Here is a 25,653-nt window from a genome sequence, read left to right as displayed (position 1 = left end):
AATCTTAGCACTTTGGGAGGCCGAGGCGGGCGGATCGCTCAAGGTCAGGAGTTCGAAACCAGCCTGAGCGAGACCCCGTCTCTACCAAAAATAGAAAGAAATTAATTGACCAACTAAAAATATATATACAAAAAATTAGCCGGGCATGGTGGCGCATGCCTGTAGTCCCAGCTACTCGGGAGGCTGAGGCAGTAGGATCGCTTGAGCCCAGGAGATTGAGGTTGCTGTGAGCCAGGCTGACGCCACGGCACTCACTCTAGCCTGGGCAACAAAGTGAGACTCTGTCTCAAAAAAAAAAAAAAAAAGTAAATATTTCAAATACACAGCACATTCTCGTATAATTCTCTTTTGGCTTTCTGTCACTAGAAATAAATCTTCCAAGAGTCTAAAATATATTAGAAGTATGTGTGGATCTGAGGATTTGATTCTCTATTCAGCAGGATGGGGTGTGTTAAAGTTGTCAAGAATAAGGCCTACTTTATGAGATACCAAGTGAAATTTAGAAGACAAGAGATAGAACTTGGCATCCAATGGGGAAAAAAATAAAAAGAAAAGAAAAAGTAATAAAATAATAAAATAAAATAAAAAGAAATAAAAAAACATAGAAGACAACAAGAGGGTAAAACTGATTGTTACACTGGGAAACGCTTGGTGATACAGGATAAAAATAAGCACAACACACCCAAATACAGAATGATAGCTCGTGTAACTCACGTGTCATTTATCAGATTGCCTATGCCTGTGTCGCAGAGGATGTGACAGTCTGCACAGCTTATGCGCACGAACCACCAAAATATGGTGTGCAGGTTGGCCTGCAAATTATGCCGCAGCGTGTTGCGCAGGCATGCTGTTGGCCCGCAGGTTTCTCAGCAGGTTTGGCGTGGACAAGGTCTGTGAAGGCCGAGTGGAGGTGCCTGGCCAGCCTGGGGCTTTCACGTGCTATTTGGACTCGGGTCTTGCCAGAACTGCCACTGGCACTAAAGCTCTTGGAGCCCCGAAGGGAGCTGTGGGGTGGAGGCTTGCCTGTCCCTCGCAGTTCCAAATGATTCCCCGGTTATGATTCCGAAAGCAAGGAATTTAATGCTGCAGTACATCGGAAGCACCATCGTGGGGCCCAATGTTGCAGATTATATGCGTTATCTAATGGAGGAAGAGGAAGATGCTTACAAGAAACAGTTCTCTCGGTACAGAAAGAATGTTACTCCAGACACGACGGAGGAGACGTATGAGAAAGCTCAGGCTGTTATACGAGATAGTCCGGTCTGTGAGAAGAAGCCCAAGAAAGAAGTTAAAAAGAAGAGATGGAACCGTCCCCACATATCCCTTATCCAGAAGAAAGCTTGGGTAGCTCAAAAGAAGGGAAGCTTCCTCAGAGCTCAGGAGCAGGCTGCTGAAAGCTAAACCAAACAGCAATTTTCTATGAGGATTTTTCTGATAAAGACAATAAACTTATTGACTAAGCAGCTAAAACAAAAGTCTCTATATGTATATAAAATATATGTATTAGTAGCCCGGATCTCTTTCATTATGTGGCCCTGTTGCAATGGCTTAACTAGTAAAAATGGACAGTTGATGGAAATGTGGGCTTCCACAAACATCAAAAGGATCACCCTCTGTGATCTGGAATTGGGCTAAGTAGGAGCAGGGCAAAGAAAGAGTTTTTTTTGTTTTTTTTTTGAGACAGAGTCTCGCTTTGTTGCCCAGGCTGCTAGAGCAAGTGCCATGGTATCAGCCTAGCTCACAGCAACCTCAAACTCCTGGGCTCAAGCAATCCTCCTGCCTCAGCCTCCCGAGTAGCTGGGACTACAGGCATGCGCCACCATGCCCGGCTAATTTTTTCTATATATATTAGTTGGCCAATTAATTTCTTTCTATTTTTAGTAGAAACAGGTCTTGCTCTTGCTCAGGCTGGTTTCAAACTCCTGACCTTGAGCAACCCGCCTGCCTCGGCTTCCCAGAGTGCTAGGATTACAGGCGTGAGCCACCGCGTCTGACCAGAAAGAGATGCTTAATGTTGTCGTTTTTGGTTTTTTCCATGGGTGGTAGAAGGTGGATGTCTTGGGCCCCCGGTCTGTTTTAATGTCCTTAGGTTCTACTTACGGAATTTGCAGTTACAACTCTTTTAGAATTTGTCTAGCAGGTCTTCAGGTCCTTACTGGAAGGCCCAATTAAAAAAATAATAATAAAATTTAAAAAAAAAGGAATTTGCATAGGCACTTCCCAAGGCAGTACAAAATTAAATGCCTGCCTTAGTTTAGCCAAGGACTGTTCTCTTAGGCAGGACAACAGGCTGAATTCTGACTCAAGGTCATGACACCCAAGGGGGCTATTTTCCCCTAACTGCTTTCTCACTCCTCCCTCTTTCTCAACTCGACTTTAGGGAATTTCCATCAGTCTGTACACAGGCCAGATGCTCTGAAAGGAAAAGTTGCCGTACTAGGTTCAGTTGGAGCAAACTGCATTAAGCTTTACCTAGTCTGTACTCACTCCAAACCCAGCAACCCCAGCCCACGGATGCCCATGCAATGCTCTGGATGCAGCAGCTATTTCCCTCTGATTTTTAGAGAAAGCACCAATAGTGTTGAGAATGCTGCTTTAGGCCCTTCTCAAAATGTGACCCATAGACTGGCATTACCCAGGAGCTTGTTAGAAATGTAGAATCTCAGTGCTAATGTCTGATATTCTGAATCACTATCTGCATTGTAACAGGATCCCCAGTGATTCATGTGCGCATAGAAGTTTGAGAAGCCCAGCCTTGGCTGTTAGCTCTTTAAACCACAGACCTGACTCTCTTTGTCATTCAGTCAGCCACCTTATGATTATAATTTGGCTGCTGCAGCAGAAATGCCTACCTCAGTATCCTTTCCCTTCCTTTCTTAATAACAGTGTCAATTTTAACTGGGCTAGCAATGTGACAGGCTGCAAGACTACACTTCTCAACTGTCCTTGCAGCTAAATGTGGCTATGAGACTAGATTCTTATCAATGAAATGTAAGCAGAATGTTTATGACACTAATGGGAAGTCTCTTGAAAAACAGATGGTATATCCCTCTTTCCTTTTTTTTTTTTAATTTATTTAAATATTTTAATATTTTTTTCTTTCCTTTTTCTTTTTTTTTACCCTTTACCAAATATGAGTTCATTAACCTCTTTCCTTATTACTGTTGCCTGGGATGTGGACATCATGACTGATCTCTAGCAGCCATCTTGGATCATGAGGTGACCTTGAAAAAGGAAGCCACAGGCTGAGGATGACAGAGCAGAAAGGTAAAGCTTATATCCCAGGTGACACATCAAAACTTCTATATCGGTCTAGACTTCTTTTATAGAAAAAAGAAACTTCTATCTTGTTTGAGCGACTATAATTTGGGTTTTCTGTTTATATAGCTGTTATTTGCATAAGTGTCTAGAACTTACTGGCCAAAAAGTGCAAATATTCAGCCCCTCAGCAGTTAAGGCTCTCTTTGCAAATTAATAAAATAGGATTCTGGGGAGAAAGGGATGGGTTCATTCACATCTAATGCATAAAATATACACTATCTGGGTGATGGACAGACTTACAACTTTGACTCAAACTATACAAAAGTAATTCATGTAACCAAAACCTTTGTGCCCCCAGAATAGTCTGAAATAAAAATAAATAGATAAATAAAAACTAATATAGGATTCTGCTTTATACATCAGTCTCTTTGAACTCTGCTAATGTGAATCTGTCCTTGAGAGATGACCTGGGGGCTATGTGCTGGGGGGAGGGCAATAAGGGTGCCAGCCAAGGAGGACCACTTGGTGGTCAGCTGGTCCCTTCTCGGGCAGCATAGCTCTCTCTTGCTTTTTATTTTCTTCTAACATTAATACGTGCAATTAGCAACAGAAAGAAAGAGAAATAAAAGGCTTAACTAATTTCAGATAGAATAATCCATTGTTCAATCTCTAAGAATCAACTTATTTATAAACTATTTCATGAGTTATAAACAGTTCATTGGTTTTTTTTTTTTTTTGAGACGGAGTCTCACTCTGTTGCCCAGGCTAGAGTGCCGTGGCATCAGCCTAGCTCACAGCAACCTCAAACTCCTAGGCCCAAGTGATCCTTCTGCCTCAGCCTCCCAAGTAGCTGGGACTACAGGCATGCGCCACCATGCCTGACTAATTTTTTCTATTTTTAGCAGAGAGAGGGTCTTGCTCTTGCTTAGGCTGGTTTCGAACTCCTGAGCTCAAACAATCCCCCAACCTCGGTCTCCTAGAGTGCTAAGATTACAGGCTCATTGGTCTTTATACATTGACAGTATGTCTTGGAATGCTCTAGACAGAATATTCATCTCTTTTTAAGGCTATTGTTCTATTATTGTGAAGCATGGAGAATTTCAGTGTAATTCTGACATCATTAATCACTTTCCAAGCTACAATGATGAATATTAATTAATATTTGAGGCTTGGTGCAGTGGCTCATGCCTATAACCATGGCACTTTGGGAGGCTGAGACCGGAGGATTGCTCGAGGCTGGGAGTTTGAGAACACCCTGAGCAACACAGTGAGACCTAGTCACTACAACAAATTTAAAAATTAGCTAGGTATAGGGGCATTCACTTGTAGTCCCAGCTACTCAGGAGGCTGAGGCAGGAGGATTGCTTGATCCCAGGAGTTTGAGGTTGCAGTGAGCTAGGATGACGCCACTGCACTCTAGTCTGGGCAACAGAGTGAGACTCTGTTTCAAACAAACAAACAAAACAATATTTGAGTTATTCTTTTTACCTTATGAAGCCCTTTCATGTACTTAATCTTCAATAGCCCTGTAAGTAGATGTTCAACCTATCCATCTATAGATGAAGAAACTAAGACTCACAGAGGTTAAGTAATGTGCCCAAAGACACAGCTCAGAAATGGTAGAGTTATTCTTCCAGTCTCCTTGCTACAATATTGCTCTAACCCTATGCAGAAACTCACATAATGGGGGCCAGAGGACACATGGAGGGGACATATTGGGGCAGTAGCACATAGTATCTTTTTCAATCACAGCGTATGATGTTGCATATTTATATGCATACTGTCTTTTTACAACTGCAGGCTACTCATTGGCTGTAAGCTGGTTTCATTTTTCTCTTCTGAAGAGCTAGAGGAGACATGGGATTATCCACTCCAACCCCTTCATCCCTTGGATGAAGATGCCAACGCCCAGAGAAGTGAACTTATTTATCCAATATAGTTAGTTACAAATTCTAGATTGTACCCCTAAACCCCTTAACTCTGTGAAAGCGAATGCTCCTTCTAAAACATCACCAGGATTCTCAGTAAATTCTGAGCAAATCATGATTATCACAGCAATGAAGTATCCCTGGCTTAGTGTATCAAGATGCAGCTCTGGTCCCTAGTTACATCTGGCCCAGTCTCCCAGTGACTAACACCAAAATGAATAATTTCCGGGACACACATACAGGAATAAGCCCACTTGGAAGCCATGGCTTGCACAGTGACTATGGTCTTAAATTAGCACACAATTACCTTTGAAATATCTTGAATATATATTGAAAAAAAACCTGAAATCAATCACAAGATAGCTTTAGACATAAATATGACTTTATGGACCTACAGACACAAAACCGGCTTTCTGCATGAGCCCAAAGCAGTCAACTTTTCTTCCGATGCAGGAACAGCTCGCTCTTTCTTATACTGAGCACCAGACGAAATAGTTGACTTTCAAGGAAGCTTCGTGTTGTATGAAAAAATCCATACCTTTAGACACTAAAAGCAGGGTGTCGAAATGTCCCCACGAGACAGGTGAGGAGTGATGTGCTGGTAAGCCAGCTCCCTGACATAAGTCATCCTGATTTGCAGCATTTGCCAATATCCGTGGTGTAAATATTCTCACCGAGGCCAATTTCAAACTCCCGGTGTGATGTCGCTGAGCACAGCATTGGGAGGAGCTGTACTCTTAACTCCGGCGCTCTACTGAGATTGACGCAGGGATCTGCAGATTCATATCTCCCACTCTCTCTCTTTCCAGGGCATATGCTTCTCGTCCAGAATATAAGATGGAATGGCTGCACTGTTTAACATTTTTTTGTTGTCTTTTTGTGTTTTGTTTTTTGGTCCAATCCATAAAATCGAGTCAATATAAATGAATTGTACATCTGATCCTTCTCTCCTTTAGTTTGGAACAGGCAAAATCCTTTACATCATCATTCTCAAATAACATTGATTATTTGGATGATATTCAGCTAAGTCACTTGGGAACCAAAGTGTTTTGTGATGCCCAGGTTGAATTTATAAAACACAGGAGAACACGGTCTGATATTTCCACCACTGCAGTACTCCAAGATTCCTTACTGCCTTGGTCTCTCCAGGTGAACAGAATGAGGAGCTAAGTTCATATTGGCAGCAATTTTAATATCCCATAGCTGCACAGATGCATGGATGCTAAAACTTTATTTTCCATCACTTTGTATTATCTTGATGGATATTATTTATGCAAGGCAATAAAAATTATATTAGCTGTTGTCACACTAAAAATGAAAATCAGAATTAGTATAAAAGCACTTTAATTCCATTTTTGACAAGAAGCATATTTTCTTGACCTTTTTATTAAGGTTAATATACATATATTAAAGTGCATAATATACATTCATGTTAAATGTACAGCTTGATGAATTTTAACCTAGTATACACATCTAACAACCATCCATTTCAAGAGCTAGAACATATTTAGAATACCAGAAGGCATCCTCATGTCCCTTTCCAGTTAATATATGCCCTCCCTGGCCCCTGAGGTATTTTAATGTTTGTTTATTTTTAAAATAGTTCTTTTGTTTGTTTGGTTGGTTGGTTTTTGTTTGAGACAGAGTCTCACTCTGTCTCCTAGGCTGGAGTGTTGTGGCATCAGCCTAGCTCACAGCAACCTTAAACTCCTGGGCTCAAGCCATCCTCCTGCCTCAGCCTCCCAAGTAGTTGGGACTACAGGCATGCGCCACCACCCTGACTAATATTTCTCTATTTTTAGTAGAGACAGGGTCTCACTCTTGCTCAGGCTGGTCTCAAACTTCTGAGCTCAATCGATCCTCACGCCTCAGCCTCCCAGAGTGCTAGGATTACAGGCGTGAACCACTGCACTCAACCTAAAAATAGTTCTTTATCATAGAGTCATAAAATGATACATATAACTAGTCTAAAGTGCTTACTATACTGGTGAAGTAATGGAAACTCAGAGATTAAGTGACCCATCCACACCCAGTTTGTTGTCTGGGCTGTCCAGGACTCAGGACCTAATTCTATTAATAATCCAGTGATTTTTTTTTTTTTTTTTTTTTTGAGACAGAATCTCATTCTGCTGCCTGGGCTAGAGTGCGGTGGCATCAGCCTAGCTCACAGCAACCTCAAACTCCTGGGCTCAAGTGATCCTCCTGCCTCAGCCTCCCAAGTAGCTGGGACTACAGGCATGCACCACCATGCCTGGCTAATTTTTTTCTATATATATTTTTAGTTGTCCAATTAATTTCTTTCTATTTTTAGTAGAGACAGGGTCTCAGGGTCTTGCTCTTGCTGAGGCTGGTTTAGAACTCCTGACCTTGCGCCATCCTCCTGCCTTGGCCTCCCAAAGTGCTAGGATTACAGGCGTGAGCCACCACCTCACCCGGCCTAATCCAGTGATTCTTAGAGTGTGATCTCCAAACCAGCAGCCTCAGTATCACATGGGAGCTCATTAGAAATGCACAACTCTGGCCAGGCACGGTGGCTCACACCTGTAATCCTAGCATTCTGGGAGGCCGAGGTGGGTGGATTGCTCGAGGTCAGGTGTTCGAAACCAGCCTGAGCAAGAGCGAGACCCCCATCTCTACTATAAATAGAAAGAAATTAATTGGCCAACTAATATATATATAAAAAATTAGCCAGGCATGGTGGCACATGCCTGTAGTCCCAGCTACTCAGGAGGCTGAGGCAGTAGGATTGCTTGAGCCCAGGAGTTTGAGGTTGCTGTGAGCTAGGCTGACACCACAGCACTCACTGTAGCCTGGGCAACAAAGCAAGACTCTGTGTCAAAATAAAAAAAAAAAAGAGAAATGCACAACTCTGCTAGGCATGGTGGCAAGGGCCTGTTATCCCAGCTACTCAGGAGGATTGCTTGAGCCCAAGGAGTTCAAAGCTGCAGTGACCCACAGTTTTGCCATTGCACTGCAGCCTCCAGCCTGGACAACAGAGAAAGAGCCCATCTGTTAAAAAAAATAAAAATAAAAAAATGCAAATTCATCCCCATCCATCCCAGATCTAATGAATGAGAAACTCTTAGATGGGACTCAACAATCTGTGTTCCAGCAAACCCTCCAGCTGATTCTGACATTTGTTCAAGTTTGAGAACCACTGGACAACAAAGTCTATACAAATATTGGAGTTAACAGAATTCTTGTTTAATTGTGAGATTTTATTTAATATCATACATAAATAGTTTTAAGGGGTGTTTAGGAAGTATGGGTGTCCATCTATATCATTCAATTAATTAAAAAAAACACATAAGTAGCATGGTATGGAAAAAGAATGTGGACTTAGTTCCCCCATTCATTGGCTGTGAGGCTTGTGCAAGACACTTTATTCATTTCAAGCCTCAGTGTTTTTCCAGTGGTAGGATAATTACTCTAGTATGACAGCATCTGGGTAGGGACTAGATTGCACTTGTATTTTGATTGATCTGCCCAGAGGTTTTTCTGGTTTGTCTGTTTATTTTGAATTAATTGCCATGGCAGTAGCAGGTAGCGGCCATCAACTATCCAATTGTTCCCCTTCATCTCTCTGCCTTCTCTGGAATCAAGCAACTTCACCCGATCAATGGACTGTGAGTTGAAATAATTGTGTGACATTTCCCACCACTTAAGAGCTTGTGTGCATCTTTCCTCTCTTTCTTCCCCTGTGGTGTGACCTTGAAAGCCATATGTCAAGGTGATAGCATCACGGGATAAAGGGATCTTGGTCCCCTGAGTTGCCAGCTAGAGGAGAGCCCTGCTGACCTGCATCATGCTCTGTATGATGTGCTCAACCAGTGACATTTTTGAGTTTATACAGCATAGCCTAGTTAGTCTATCCTGACTAACATAGTTGGTGACATTTAAAAATGGGAAATTGCACATGAAAGAAATCTGAGTTCCTGACTTGTCTTGAGAAAGAGAAGATCTAGCAGTGCTGGGCTTGAATTCCTAACTGGCAATGACTGTCTGGAGCTGAGTGATGATTCCCCCTCTAGGGTGGTCACGTAGTCTATACTTCACCACAGTCCTCATCATTCCTGATAAAAACCCCAGGGAGCACAGCCGAGTGTCAGTTGTCATTTGTCATCACTCTTGTGTAGTTGTTTTCTTATAATCAAGAGAAAAATGAAGTATCTCTGTATGTATATCCCTAACAAGAGTGGGTAAATTAAATATAGATCAGGAGGGATAATACATATTTAAAGAATATTATGGGATAGCAGTGTTCTTTGTGGAAAAGAATATTTCTAAATGTTTAGGATGGGCGTGGTGGCTCACGCTTGTAATCCTAGCACTCTGGGAGGCCGAGGCGGGCGGATCGCTCAAGGGCAGCAGTTCAAAACCAGCCTCAGCGAGAACCCATCTCTACTAAAAATAGAAAGAAATTAATTGGCCAATTATTATGTATATAGAAAAAATTAGCTGGGCATGGTGGCACATGCCTATAGTCCCAGCTACTAAGGAGGCTGAGGCAGAAGGATTGCTTGAGCCCAAGAGTTTGAGGTTGCCGTGAGCTAGGCTGACGCCACAGCACTCTAGCCTGGGCAACAGGGTGAGACTCTGTCTCAAAAAATAAATAAATAAATAAATAAATAAATAAATAAATAAATAAATGTTTACTGTGCAAAGTATCTATGTCTAAAGAAGATAATGCAACATATTATTCCAAAGTGGTCCATAGGAAGAGCTGTAGTGGGTGTGGAGAAAAGGTGTCTGATGAAAAATTATTAACTGAAAAACAGGGCTTAAATTTCAACAAGGGTTTCTTTGGATTGTGAATAAAATAAGTGGTACTGCTGTGAAATGCAGTTATGTATGAAGTAAGAAAAATTATATCCCACTCACTTCACTCATTTGCCTTCCTAGTTTCAGAGGCATTTGAGTTTCTGAAGACTCAAGGAGAAAATGCATGAAGAATAATACCTAACATAGTATCAAGAATATCTAGCATGGTGCTTGACAGTTGACTTCAAAATGTTAGTTTCTTTCACTTTTTCTATTCATCTTGATCCCAGAAAAAGATATTGAACGCTATTTCCAACTTTATCCTGAAGCTAACAGCTCAATAGGGGCATAGAGGCAAGAAAGCCAACAAAAGGGTGAAGAGACCAGAGAGAAAAGCCATGTAGGAAGGGGGAGATTGAGAAAAAGACTAGGATTCTTTATTCTGAAAAAATAAAAGCTAAAAGGAGACATGATCAAAACTATAAAATCTTAGACAGAGATATAGAATGATTTTTGTTCAATATATAACCACCCCTTGCCCTCCTGGCCTCCATGGGCAAATAGTGCTTCCCCGGTCCCATGGATGTAGGACTTGGCCATGAGGCTTGCTTTGGCCAAGGAAAGTGGGTAGAACTGACAGTACGTCAGTTTCATGGCCAGGATTCCGGGAGCTACTGACCTCCACCAGAAGAACATGGCCTAGGCAGTCACTGACCTTCAGCTTGGACCACAGAACCAACAATGTGGAGCAGATCCATGGTGGGGAGCCAATTCCAGCTTAGCAGCATACACATAGCAATAAATACATGCTTAGGGCCGGGCACCGTGGCTCACGCCTGTAATCCCAGCACTCTGGGAGGCCGAGGTGGGCGGATCACTCAAGGTCAGGAGTTCGAAACCAGCCTGAGCAAGAGCGAGACCCTGTCTCTACTAAAAATAGAAAGAAATTAATTGGCCAACTAAAAATATATAGAAAAAATTAGCCGGGCATGGTGGCACATGCCTGTAGTCCCAGCTACTCGGGAGGCTGAGGCAGGAGGATCACTTGAGCCCAGGAGTTTGAGGTTGCTGTGAGCTGATGCCATGGCACTCTAGTCAGGGCAACAGAGTGAGACTCTGTCTCAAAAAATAAATAAATACATACATACTTAGTGCCGCTGAGTTTTGGGGTGCTTTGTTATGCATTGTTATTGCAATAAGAGCTATGGAAACTGCATGGAGAACTCTAATATATGATAGAGAACTCGAATTTCCAAAATGTGGGAACTAGGCATGTAAACATTGTTCTATGCAAAACTTCCAAGGAGCAAATTCTTCTCTTTTGAAACCTCTTCTTTCAAACCTCCACTCTTACCCGGATGTCCCTTCCCTCATTGCCTCCATTGTTTGGTTTCAGCCATACACTGTGTGTAGATTTTCCCTATCTCATTATTCTTGCAAAACGAGCTGTCCTACAGACCATTTCTTTAGGGTTTTGCTTTCTCTTTAAGGATAATAATAACTAAGGCTGATATTAAATAACACTTTCCATAGGGCAGGCACTGTTCTAAGTGCTTGGCATTTAGCATGCACAGCCACCCTATGTTCTAAGTAATGTCTCCATTTTACAGACAAAAAATCGAGGCACACACAGGTAAAGTAACTGTCTCAAATAACACAGAATTGGGAAGTGATAGAGTGGGGATTTAACCCGGATGATTTGACCCTAGACTACAAGATCTTCCCCTACTATCTTCTCCTTGATAGCAATGGGTTAAATGGATAAACTAACCTACATTAACATTAATTTATTATTCAATACATGTATTAGTTTATTATTCTCTCAGCTAACACAAGACCCTAAATCATTCTATGGGTAGAAGGCCCATAGGAAATGAATCTAATGATGAAATTTTGGCTTTATGACAAACCACTGAGGAGATAATTGGAAGGTGGTATTTCTTTTCATGTCCCTCAGCTTACAAACACTCTAATTTCAAGGAAGTCCAAAGAATTAGCAAAGTCAAAACTCGAAAGAATAAATTTTAGAAAAAAAGTAAGGGAATCTTGTCTTTTGAAAGTGTACACTCCACACGAGGAAATATTCAAATCAGATGGTTGTTGATGAAAACCCAAATTTCACTTGAGGTTTTTCCTGTGCTTAGAATTTAGAAAACTTGGCTTGAATCGCACTCCCCAAGCCTGGGTAGCTCCAGCGCCTCTCCAGGATTCCAGATTCCACTTCTTTATGCTTGTTAGGATCCTAGCCCCAGGAATCACAAGGCTGCTTTAATTCTACAGCCTGTGTATCATATACATCATATACAAAGCTACACCTCCTTATGGCTCCTGAAAAAATATCAGTGGGACTAAACATTGATTATTTTCCATTTTTACTGAAAACACGTTAGGACATAAAGGAGGGGGTCACATTACAGATTATGCAGCCATCTGCCATCTCATGGGGCCTCTAACTAGATCCTCATGTTATACCCTTTCAAAAGCTCTATAGACCCTCTCTACACGAAGCTTTGAGTGGACAGCTCCCCAGCTCTGGCTGTCTCTTTAAAGAGAAGCAGTACCACCAGGCCATCTGTTACCCTACCTTTCGGCCACCTCTTCTCCTAAAATTCTGACAAATCCAAATTATTCTATCTGGTCATAGTAAAAAATATTAAGAAAATGGTGAACTTAATAATCCAATTACCATCCCCCCACAAGAAAATCTATTTATAGATAAGCTATCAGAATGAATAAAATAGTTCAGGCAAAATTGACAAATGTAGGACCAATAAAGATACCATTTAGCCTAGTTGCAAAAACTATAGGAAATTCCCTGGGTGTGGTGGCTCATGCCTGTCATCCATCCTATCACTCTGGGAGGCCAACGTGGGAGGATCTCTTGAGCTCAGGAGTTTGAGACCAACTTGAGCAAGAGTGAGACCCCATCTCTACAAAAAAAGAAAAATCAGCCGGTTGTGGGAGCACGTTCCTGTAGTCCCAGCGACTTGGGAGGCTGAGGCAAGAGGATCACTTGAATCCAAGAGTTGGAGGTTGCAGTGAGCTATGATTATGCCACTGTACTCTAGCCAGGGCAACAGAATAAGACCTTGTCTCAACAAACAAACAAACAAAAAAACACCAAAAAATAAAACCAAAAAAATACCATGGGATATCTAGTGATAAGTCTAACAGAATTGTCTAATAGAACAACCTAACTGTTCCTATGAAGGAGAGTGGATTAAATGAACTGTGATTTATAATTCTATTTAGCAATTAAGATGAATGATCTCAGATTCATCTATATGGCTCAATCTTTTTTCTATGAGACGAGGTGTAAGAGGTGTAAGCCCTGGGGTGTATGCCACCTTGCCCAGTCCATATGGCTCAATCTTGAAAACATAATATTAAGTAAAATAAGTAAATTATAAAATGTACACACTATGTATGTAAAACTTTAAAACATACAAAACAATTGAGTGTATGAATGTACACCTACATGAGAATGAAATTCACTTATTTTTCTTTTTTTTTGAGACACAGTCTCTCTCTGTTGCCTGGGATCAGCCTAGCTCACAGCAACCTCAAACTCCTGGGCTCAAGCGATCCTCCTGCCTCAGCCTCCCAAGTAGTTGGGACTACAGGCATGCGCCACCATGCTATTTTTTTCTATATATATTAGTTGGCTAATTAATTTCTTTCTATTTTTAGTAGAGACAGGGTCTCGTTCTTGCTCAGGCTGGTTTTGAACTCCTGACCTCGAGCAATCCACCTGCTTCAGCCTCCCAGAGTGCTAGGAGTACAGGCGTGAGCCACCGAGCCTGGCCAAAATTTACCTATTTTTAAGATAAAGATTACCTCTAAGGAAGAAGAGATTGAAAAAAGATGGGAGCAGAGTAGGCTTTCTTTTAAAAATTTTAAGAAAGAAAGACTTTCTACGATCACATTACATTTATTTTGTACAATGTGTGTACTAACATATTGATAGGTATATATGACCTTATTTTGGTATTTGCCTATTTGAAACATTTTACAATTAAAAGTTGAAATGGAAATTCTATATGAGTTCAAGAAGGATTTCAATGAGATAACACTGAAAAACCTTTCATCTTCTTTAATAACTTTTTGCTCTAAACATGTATATTTCAAAATATCGGAGAAGAAAAAAGAAAAGGTTTGGCCTTTAGCAGGAAGTTAGAGAGGATGACCAAATGTAAAATAAGAGATGAAACTCCTTGATTGAAATTTTACCACACAGAAAGTTCCAGTTAGACACAATATATTATAATAGGCCTTTTATTTTGAGAGGTTTTTAGGTAATTATGAGGCAGGGCAAGCTACTTAACACTGCTGCTCCTTCTTGTTGTTGTTGTTGTTGTTGTTGTTGTTTTCCCGGTGGTTGAACTATGAAGTTTCTCCCAGGTCTAATGTTTTATGAGATCCAAGAACTCTAAGCTCTTTGTGAGCGCTTAGAACTCAGATCAGCTTGCCAGGGGTGGCCTGTTCCTGGCAAAAGTCAAAAGCAGTTTCTTTCTGTCGGGGAGAGATAGTGAGGCAAGGAAGGCTCAGAGTGCAGAGGACAATGTCGAGGATGCAATCGACACCTGGAGTTGGCAGACCAATCAGAAACCAGCTGGAGTGGCGAGAGGAGGCATGCTGAGAACGTCAGTGCTGCCAACAGCAGGACTGGTCTCTCCTCTGCGATAAGAGCAATGTACAGGGAACTAGTGTGTTTGCTATGTTCTGAAGTGTTGGGCTATTTTGAGTTCTGCTTTAACATGCATATCTTTTTTTTTTTTTTTTTTTTGAGACAGAGTCTCACTCTGTTGCCAGGGCTAGAGAGTGGTGGTGTCAGCCTAGCTCACAGCAACCTCAAACTCCTGGACTCAAGCAATCCTTCTGTTTCAGCCTCCCGAGTAGCTGGGACTACAGGCATGCGCCACCATGCCTGGCTAATTTTTTCTATATATTTTAGTTGGCCAATTAATTTCTTTCTTTCTTTCTTTTTTTTTTTTTAGTAGAGATGGGGTCTCGCTCTTGCTCAGGCTGGTTTCAAACTCCTGACCTTGAGCGATCCTCCCGCCTCAGCTTCCCAGAGTGCTAGGATTACAGGCGTGAGCCACTGCGCCCGGCCTAAAAGCCTGTGTTCTTTCTGCAGCATAACCTTGGTTCGAAGTTCAGAGGCATCGATATCCATCCAGTAGCTTGTTAGAGATGAAGAATCTCAGGCCCCAGCCCCGTCCTACTGAATCAGAACAGGCATTTTAACGAAGCGCCCACAGGATCTGTGTGCACATTAAAACCATTTAAAGATTGAGACCGGGCGTGGTGGCTCACGCCTGTAATCCTAGCACTCTGGGAGGCTGAGGCGGGCGGATTGCTCGAGGTCAGGAGTTCGAAACCAGCCTGAGCAAGAGCAAGACCCCGTCTCTACTATAAATAGAAAAAAAATTAATTGGCCAACTAATATATATAGAAAAAATTAGCCGGGCATGGTGGTGCATGCCTGTAGTCCCAGCTACTTGGGAGGCTGAGGCAGGAGGATTGCTTGAGCCCAGGAGTTTGAGGTTGCTGTGAGCTAGGCTGACGCCACGGCACTCACTCTAGCCTGGGCAACAAAACTCTGTCTCAAGAAAAATAAAATAAAATAAAAAAATAAAGATTGAGAAACTGTGCTCTACAAAACAGCCTTAAAAATTTACCTCAAATGGGAATAACAATAAACATTTCTGCTAACATTTATTCATTCCTCTCTATGTGTCATATTTTTTCATTTTTGTTTATTCCTCACACTCTAACCCTATTAGAGTTAAGGAAACAGGCTTCATTTTATTTTATTTATTTATTTTTTATTTCAGAATATTATTGGGGTATGAATACCAAAGGCAATATAGGTTACCTATATTGCCTTTGGACCACCCGAGTCAGAGCTACAAGTGTGTTCATCCCCCAGAAAGTGTGCACCACACCCTTTAGGTGTGAATTTACCCATTCCTTCCTTCCCCTTCCCACCTGTCTGGCATCCGATGAATATTACTTCCATATGCGCACGTAAGTGTTGATCAGTTAGTGCCAATTTAATGGTGAGTACATGTGATGCTTTTTTTCATTCTTGTGATACTTCACTTTGAAGAATGGCCTCCAGTTCCATCCAGGGTAATACAAGAGGTACTAGTTCACCATTGTTTTTTATGGCTGAGTAGTATTCCATGGTATACATATACCACATTTTATTAATCCACTCATGTATTGATGGGCACTTGGGTTGTTTCCACATCTTTCCAATTGTCAATTGTGCTGTTATAAACATGAGTGCACATGTGTTTGTTATAGAATGTCTTCTTTTCCTTTAGGTGCCCAGTAGCAGGATTGCTGGATCAAATAGTAGTTCTACTTTGAGTTCTTTGAGGTATCTCTGTATTATTTTCCATAAAGGTTGTACTAGTTTGCAGTCACACCAGCAGTGCATGAGAGTTCCTATCTCTCTACATCCACACCAATATTTGTCATTTGGGGATCTTTGGTAAAGGCCATTCTCACTGGAGTAATGATAACTCATTGTGGTTTTGATGTGCATTTCCTTGATGATTAGAGATATTGAGCAACTTTTCCTATGTTTGTTGGCCATTAGGCTGTCTTATTTTGAGAAGTTTCTGTTCATGTCCTTTGCCTACTTTTTAATAGAGTTGTTTAATTTTTTTCTTGTTAATTTTCATGAGTTCTGTACAGATTCTAATTATCAGCCCTTTATCGGATGTGTAGCATGCAAATATTTTTTCCCATTCTGTAGGTTGTCTGTTCACTCTAGTGATAGTTTCATTGGCTGTGCAGAAGCTTTTAAATTTGATCAGGTCTTGTGTATTTATTTTTATTGTTGCTGTGATTGCTGTTGGGGTCTTCTTCATAAATCTTTGCCTAGGCTGATGTCTATAAGAGTTTTTTCAACATTTTCTTCTAAAATTCTTTTGGTTTCATGCCTTAGGTTCAAGTCTGTTATCCATCATGAATTGGTTTTTGTGAGGGGTGAGAAGTCCAGATCCTGTTTCAGTCTTCTACATGTGGCTATCCAATTTTCCCAGCACCATTTATTGAGCAGGGACTCCTCTCCCCAGTGTATGTTTTTGTCTGCTTTGACAAAGATCAGGTGACAATATGAGGATGGTTTTACATCTCGATTCTCAGTCCTGTTCCATCGGTCTATGTCTCTGTTCTTGTGCCAATTCCATGCTGTTTTAGTTACGATACCTTTGTAGTGTAGCTTGAAGTCTGGTCGATTGCTGCCTCCTAATTTGTTCTTTTTGCTTGAGATTGCTTTGGCTCTACAGGGTCTTCTCTGGTTCTATATGAAGCATAGCATTATTTTTTCCAGATCTATAAAAAATGATGTTGGTATTTTAATGGGGATTGCATTGAATCTGTAGATCACTTTGGGTAGTATAGATATTTTAACAATATTGATTCTGTCGATCCATGAACATGGTATGGTTTTCCATCTGTTTACATCCACTGCAATTTCTTTTCTCAGTGGGAAACAGGCTTCAGAGTTTAAACAACTTCCAGATCATGAAGCTAGCAAGTGGCAGAGTTGGGACTTAAACTCATATTGGTCTCATTCTAGAACCTGGACTGGAACCAATTACCCCATGCAACTCATCCCAAAGATTGAATCCAAATATTTTGTTTCATCTAAATGATGCAAATTAACTGTCCATCATTAACACTGTTTGATTCAATACTTAGGTTTTATAATGCAGACAGAGTCTAAAATGCCAGACTCAATATAATGTCGTTGTTATTTAAAACAAAACTTTAAACCATGAGATCATATGGCCAACAAATATACTTCTTAAACTAGAGCCTTCTGGGCTCAGACCTAGTTCACACCCACAGGGCTAAATGCACCAAGAAGTTTGGAATCATCCGTAAATATGGGACTTACTATGGTGCCTCCCTCCAGAAAATGGTGAAGAAACTTGAAATCAGCCAGCTCACCAAATCCTTGCTCCTCATGTGGAAAAGCCAAGATGAAGAGACAAGCTGTGGGGATCTGGCACTGTGGTTCTTGCATGAAAACAGTAGCCAGTGGTACCTGGACCTACAACACCACTTCAGCCATTAGGGTAAGTCCACCATCAGATGATTGAAGGGATTGAAAGACCAGCAGAAGCTCCGCCTTTTCAGATATCACTAGCCTATACTAAATGGGTTAATTTATATAACAACAACACCATCACAACTAGAGATGGTATATCAGGGTGAAAATTCTAGTAGTTTATCTACTTTATGTAGTTTATCTTATTCCTCATTTACCAATGGGTGAACTGAAATATAAGATGACACTATGAAATATAGGATAAAGATGTAAGACTCTTCAAAACAATCCTGAAATTGACTAGGGAAGAATCAGAAAGGACATTCTGCTTCATGATTCCATTCCATTCACATTCCATTTCACATTTTCACTAGGCAACTCCAACTTTATGTTTCCAGTAGTAAAAAGTTTAGGATCAAGCTGGGCATAGTGGCATGCATCTGTAGTCCCAGGTCATTAAATATGAAATGTTCGGCTGGGTGCAGTGGCTCACGCCTGTAATCCTAGCACTCTGGGAGGGCGAGGCGGGAGGATCGCTTGAGGTCAGGAGTTCGAAACCAGCCTGAGCAGGAGCGAGACCCCGTCTCTACTATAAATAGAAAGAAATTAATTGGCCAACTAATATATATATATATAAAATCAGCCAGGCATGGTGGTGAATGTCTGTAGTCCCAGCTACTCAGGAGGCTGAGGCAGGAGGATTGCTTGAGCCCAGGAGATTGAGGTTGCTGTGAGCTAGGCTGACGCCATGGCACTCACTCTAGCCTGGGCAACAAGGTGAGACTCTGTCTCAATAAATAAATAAATATGAAATGTCCGATTTTGAATCAAAAGTTTAGTTTATTATATCTCAAACAAGAAGCAGTACAATTAATCAAAGTATGTGCTTAAACTATGGACAGAGTTATGCCATCTTAATGGTAGCTTGTTTACGCCAGCAGCAAAGAAGCCTGGGGGCCAAGTGGCAATGAAATCTCAAAAGGTGTTTTCCACAGCTTGTTGCGAATTGAGTGTTTTTCCTTGCAAGAAGTTGTCCAAAGCCCGGAAGAAGTGGCAGTCAGTTGGTGCAAAGTCTGGTGAATATAACGGATCACAGAGAGTTTCTAAGTCCAACGTCTGTAGTTTGAGCAGCATTGTTTGTCCAACACGTGGTTGAGCATTGTTTTGCATGAGGATTTGCCTGTTTCTATTGACCAATCTAGGCTGCTTAATCGCAAGCATCCTCATCATTTTGTCTGATTGGTTGCCGTAGACACCTGCTATAATCGGTTGACCAGGTTTCATGAAGCCGTAGTGGAAAATACCAGCGCTGGACCACCAGACAGAAACCATTAACTTTTTTTCCATGAATATTTGGTTTTGCACTGTGTTTTGGCACTTTATCTTTATGCAACCATTGTGCCAAATGCTTGCTATTGTCAAAAAGAATCCATTTGTCATCACACATATTAATACAGTATAGAAATGGTTCACCTTTATGTTGTGACAGCAAAGAAAGGCAAGCTTCGAGATGATTTCTCTTCTGATGATCATTTAATTCATGTGGTACCCATCTATCCAGCTTCTTTAATGTGGTACTTATCTATCCAGCTTCTTTGCCTTGCCCATTTGTTTCAAATGGTCCAATATTATTGGAATAGTATCATCAAACCTTGCTATTAATTCATGCATAGGTTTAGATGGATTCGCTTCCACTACGACTTTCAGCTCATCGTTATCCACCTTGGTCTCAGGTATCTCACGTGGCCCATTTTCAAGATTAAAATCACCAGAATGGAACTTCTTAAACCATTGATGTACTATGCGTTCATTAGCCACATCCTTCCCAAACACTTCATTAATATTTCAAGCTGCCTGTGTAGCATTGGTTCCACGAAAGATCTCATATTGAAAAATAACACAAATTTTGGACTTGTCTATGGTTTCACAAAAATTGTTCTAAAAGAAAACTTTGAAAAATAATCTCAAACTAAACCACATATTTGAAAGAATGAAGATGTACCTTCATAATAAAAATTAAAAAAGAAGTGTCAAAGTGAAATGTCAGAGATATCAACTGTCAGAACTTACGGGAAGCGGACATTTCATACTTAATAACCTAATACTTAAGAAGCTGAGGCAGGAGGATTGTTTGAGCCCAGTAGTTTGGGCCTGTAGTGTGTGCTACGATTGTTCCTATGAATAGCCACTACACTCCAGCCTAGATAACATAGCCAGACCTTGTCTCTAAAAAATAAAAGGGCTAGGGAGGAAAATAAAATAGAATAAAGTTTAGGATCATTAGAATCTCTTTAAAATATCTACCAATAAAACAACTCTTTTATCTCATATTATGTAAAATAATTCATTTTGCTTCTAAACAATTTCCCACTGGGCAACACTTTCATCCTCTTTCCCATAAGGATAAAAGAAACATACGTCCTTTTCCCATGCGAGAAAGAAAAGAAACATACATAATGTTTTTGTTGGTGGAGAATATAATAGATTATAATTCTAGGCTTACTTTTAGTAAGAGGAACCAGAAACCATAATTAGCTCTAGACTAAAGTAGGCTAAATTGGTATGAATATGAAATCACCTACAGCTACAAAAGATAGCATATTTCTAAAAATACCAGAAATTTTCATATTTTTTCCATTTGGCCTAACACAGAGCCCCTAAAGCAGATAAACTTAATTACCTTGTGACCTAGTGTTGGCAGATCACTATATAATTAGTTATTAGATATCTTCTTCAGGAAGCAAAGAGGGTGGCAGAATGTAACACTGGAAATCTAAGAAGTGGTATTAAAATCACTATCTGAAAAAAAGGTAATAGACTGGAATCTCAGAGTATTTGATTACAGGAATATGAGATCCTCCAAACAGATTTATAATACATGTCCAGCTAATATATCAATCAATGAACCTTTTTTCATTTCAGTGGTTAAGAATAGATTAAAACAATAACAACTAAGCATTCTAAAAATCCTATGTATTCTGTATTGAAAAATATGTAAGTAGATAATTAAAACATATAAATGAGGCTGGGCGAGGTGGCTCATGCCTGTAATCCCAGGGCTTTGAGAGGCCAAGGTAGGAGGATCGCTTGAGCCCAAGAGTTCGAGGTTACAGTGAGCTATGACCATGCCATTACACTCCAGCCTGAGCAACAGACTGAGACTGCCTCAACAAAAACAATAACAACCCCCCCGCCCCAAATAAAAAACACATACATGAAGAATAAACATCCTTCTGGTCTAAAAGATAAGTCTCCTTGTTTTCTCTGTGCACTTCATTGATTGTCCACTCAAGCTGCTGTGAATGTGCTGATTTTATAGGTTGTTACCCTTCCATTCATTACCCATTTTCCAGGAAAACAGATATGGATATTGTTGTGGTGAGGAGCTCAGTCTGAAATGAAAGACAATTCCAATTATAATCTTATCTGGTAATTTAGGAAAATATTCAGAGGGGATTATTTCTCAATACATCTCTAAGCCAAGAAAATTTTTTTTCTTTGTAAAATTGAATTCTAAGGTATATTTGCACACAGACACACAGATGTTCACACAAATACTTATTTTTTTTAAAAAAAGGAGGAATTTCACCTTAGACCAAAAAAACCCCCCAAAAACTCAAGAGATACTCTTTCTAGTGTTTTCTATGAAGAAAAAAAAAAAGTACCAAGAAAGTCTATTTCATTCTCTTGTCTGATATTTTCCCATCTCTTTGTGCTTGTATCTGAGAAGACTTGCCTGATAAAAATCCCTAGGTGAGGCTGCATGTGGTGGCTCACGCCTGTAATCCTAGCACTCTCGGAGGCCGAGGCAGGCAGATTGCTGAAGGTCAGGAGTTTGAAACCAGCCTGAGCAAGAGTGAGACCCCTGTCTCTGCTATAAATAAAAAAAAAAAAGAAAGAAATTAATTGGGCAACTAATATATATAGAAAAAATTAGCTGGGCATGGTGGCGCATGCCTGTAGTCCCAGCTACTTGGGAGGCTGAGGCAGCAGGATCGCTTGAGCCCAGGAGTTTGAGGTTGCTGTGAGCTAGGCTAATGCCACGGCACTCTAACTTGGGCAAGAGAGTTAGATTCTGTCTCAGAAAAAAAAAGATTCATATATTCTGTAGGTGATGGGATATTCAAACTCTGAAGTACTTTTTAACACTCTTTTGTTATTTGTGTTGCTCATAGAGTCAAACTTGAAGGGTCCACTCATCTTGCTTACTTCCTTTTTTCTTTTGGTTTTGGCTTTTCAGCCAGCATTTATGTCAACTGTGACTGGCAGCATTTGGCGCAGTGGGTGAAGCAAGTCTTATTTGAAATCGTGCCCAAGGCAGCCTGTGGAAGCTGCTACAACAGGAAGCAGCTCCACTGGTGGTTGCCTTGTCCAGGTTCCCAAACACAGAGGGAGGCATCTCCAACAGAAAGAGGAAGTGGTTCTCTATCCCTCACCTCCAGACCCACAAAGAGTCCCCCGCCCTGTCGAACTAGTTTTCTGCAGAGCCCTTACGCCTGTCAAATGATCACTGTTCTTGAGATGGAGACATACCCAATGAAGTCTCAAGGAAACCGGAGAGTAAGCAGAGGATGCTGGTCAGCAGAGAAAAAAGAGGGAAGAGAGACAAGTAGAAAGGAGAGACACTGTAGCTTCTGAGAGACAGAAAGCCGGAGAGAGGACAGAGCTGTCTCTCTCTGGGTAGTGTTCCATTTCCCACTTACAGGTCTCGAGGCTCAGGTGGATCAGGAACCAAACTAAAAAGCAAAGCCAGCTGGGAAACACTAAAGCTGTCCCAGTAGGACCTCAGCACTTCTCTGATATAACAACAGGTTACTATCATTGATAAGCCTAAGGAAGCCCAGAGCCTCCAACAAAAAGTAAATCTATATTTATACAACCTGTTAAAATAGCAAAGGAGTCAAGAGTATAATATATTTAAGAAGATTTATATTTTTAAAATGGTTAAAATATTGTAAAATGAGCTCCTGCTTTTGAATGTTGGAATGAGGAACTTCTACTCCCTTCTCCTCTTAAAACACACACATACACACACACAAACATAACAACATGGCCGGGCAGGTGGCTTGCACCTGTAATCCTAGCACTCTGGGAGGCCGAGGCGGGAGGATTGCTTGAGGTCAGGAGTTTGAAACCAGCCTGAGCAAGAGCGAGACCCCGTCTCTACTATAAATAGAAAGAAATTAATTGGCCAACTAATATATATAGAAAAAATTAGCTGGGCATGGTGGTGCATGCCTGTAGTCCCAGCTACTTGGGAGGCTGAGGCAGAAGGATTGCTTGAGCCCAGGAGTTTGAGGTTGCTGTGAGCAAGGCTGACGCCAGGGCACTCACTCTAGCCTGGGCAACAAAGCAAGACTCTGTCTCAAAAAAAAGAAAAAAGAAAAACAACAAAAAAAACCACAAACACATCATCCTGAAATTTTAGAACCTTAGGGACAAGGAGTAGATTCATTCATTTATTCATTACTTTAGTGAATCTTTACTGAATGCCTGCTATGTTCTCAGTGCTAAGAGCTTGGGGTACATTATTGAAGAACACAGAGATCTTTGTCCTATCAGAGTTTAAATTCTAACAAATAAACAAATTCTATACCATGCTAGAAGGTACTGTAAAAAGCAAAAAGGCAAGCAAGGCAAGGAGAATCTGGAATTTGTCTCTGTCTCAAAAAAAATAAAAAATAAAAAAAGGAAGTTGGATCGTAGGTATGTAGAAGGTAGAAGGGATATTTAAGGTAGAGACAATAGGATTTCTCATGGATTTGATGTGGGGTATAAGAGAAACAGAGAAGTCAAGAATGACTGGGGTTTTCAGCTTGAGCAACAAGGAGTTGTTATCTATTGGAGAAGGCAGTAGGTAGACGAGTTTTTGTGAGGGAAGGTTCAGAAGTTCAGTTTGGGACATGTTGAGTTTGAGTTGCCTATTAAATATCCAAGTGGAGATGTGGAATAGGCAGTTGGATGTATTAATTTAGAGTTCCAGATGGAGCTTTGGGCTAGAGATATAAATTTAGAAGTCTTTATCATATAGAGGGAATTTAAAGTACTGAGACTGTGCATTCTGGAACTTGGGGAGCAAAAAGGAAAAAAAAAAAGTACTGAGACTAGATGACATCACCAAGAGAAGAGGAACCAAGACTGAGCCCTGGAGTCCTCAAACATTAGCAGTCAGGAAAATGAGAAAACAGCAAAGGAGACTGAGGAGGAGGAGCTAGTGAGGAAAGAAAAAACAAAAACAAAAACAAGAGAACATGGCGACCAGGAAGGCAGGTGAAGAAGGATACCCAGAAGGAACAAGCAACAGTATCACTATGCTATTGCTAGGTCAAGAAAGACAAGGACAGAGAATGTATCCTTGGATTGAGCAACAAGGAGGTCATTGACAAGGGTAAGAGCAGTTTCTATGGAGTCAGGGGTTAAAAAACTAATTGAAGCGGCTCATAAGGGCAAGGAGAAAGAGGAATTTAAGACAACAAACAGAGACAACACTTTTTTTTTTTTTTTTTTTTTTGAGACAGAGTCTCACTCTGTTGTCCAGGCTAGAGTGCCGTGGTGTCAGCCTAGCTCACAGCAACCTCAAACTCCTGGGCTCAAGCGATCTTCCTGCCTCAGCCTCCCGAGTAGCTGAGACTACAGGCATGTGCCACCATACTGGGCTAATTTTTTCTATGTATGTTTTTAGTTGTCCAGTTAATTTCTTTCTATTTTTAGTAGAGACGGAGGTCTCGCTCTTGCTCAGGCTGATCTCGAATTTCTGACCTCCAGCAATCCTCCCGCCTCAGCCTCGGAGACAACCCTTTTTAAAGAGCTTTGCTGTTAAGAAGAGGAAAGAAATATGGCAGTAGCTGGTGAAGGATTAGGGTTCGGAGAAATTTCTTTTTTTTAAAGATAGAATTAAAAACACGTAGAGTATAAATGTCATTATACTAATGGCAATGATCTAGTGCAGATAAAAAATGATTATTTAGAGAAAAGTGTGCTGGGAGGGGGGAAGAATTGTTGAAACAATGTCCTTGAGGACAGGAGATAGAATCTAGTGCACAGAGATTGCTTTAGTATAAGAGTAAGGATTATTCTTCCGATACTTGGTAGGAAGGAAAAGTATGAAAGTGCAGATATTGGAAGAGGGCCAGCTATGTTAGAGGGAATCTGTGGAAGTTGTAAAGGCTTCCAAGGAGGAAAAACAAAGAAGACATAGCAAGGGATTAGGAATCAAAATGGTTTTAGATTTCTCAATGGCAACACTAGAATCTAGCAGACACAGGATAAAGGCCTTTAAAAACCTAAGGGAAGGTAATCTGTAACCTAAGAATTCTATACTCAGCCAAACTATGACTAAATGAGGGTAGATTAAATGCATTTTCAAATGTATAAGATGTGTTGGATATCCTGTTTGCCCCTCCAGATCCTTCTCTACTACTCACTTTTTGCTCAGGAAGGTAGACATGCATGGATCGCTTCACTTGGGTCCTCTTGCCTGCTGGCTTCCGGTTGGGTTTGGTCAAAGTGAGACAATGGCCAGGAGATAGAAAGAGAGAGGTCAGTGCTGTGTTCCTGTACTGAAGGCTACAGATTTTGTTGAGCAACCCTTTCCTATAGTTGTAGGTCTCTTTGGATTCTGGTAAACACTCC

General features: G+C 40.8%; 1 long non-coding RNA gene, 1 other non-coding gene and 2 pseudogenes across 2 annotated transcripts; 3 read left to right on the top strand and 1 right to left on the bottom strand.

The window, feature by feature from the left end:
• The first annotated feature begins 441 nt into the window (after positions 1–441).
• LOC105873904 (large ribosomal subunit protein uL18-like) lies at positions 442–1,401 on the top strand (annotated as a pseudogene).
• A 705-nt stretch (positions 1,402–2,106) lies between these two features.
• On the top strand, positions 2,107–2,168 carry LOC142875378 (U7 small nuclear RNA). Its single transcript, XR_012922753.1, has one exon. It is a non-coding gene; the product is annotated as a U7 small nuclear RNA (small nuclear RNA).
• Positions 2,169–5,575: 3,407 nt separating this feature from the next.
• LOC142861605 (uncharacterized) lies at positions 5,576–25,524 on the bottom strand. The gene is made up of 3 exons (XR_012912836.1): positions 25,446–25,524; positions 21,364–21,413; positions 5,576–6,497 (listed from the first exon to the last, which is right to left on the bottom strand). It is a non-coding gene; the product is annotated as an uncharacterized LOC142861605 (long non-coding RNA).
• On the top strand, positions 10,530–18,120 carry LOC109730975 (large ribosomal subunit protein eL43-like; annotated as a pseudogene).
• Positions 25,525–25,653: the final 129 nt, after the last annotated feature.

The sequence above is a fragment of the Microcebus murinus genome, chromosome 1 (assembly GCF_040939455.1).
Source record: "Microcebus murinus isolate Inina chromosome 1, M.murinus_Inina_mat1.0, whole genome shotgun sequence".
NCBI classification, from domain to species: domain Eukaryota; kingdom Metazoa; phylum Chordata; class Mammalia; order Primates; family Cheirogaleidae; genus Microcebus; species Microcebus murinus.
Note: the sequence above shows the minus strand (reverse complement) of the source record. Positions and strands in the feature narration are given on the sequence as shown.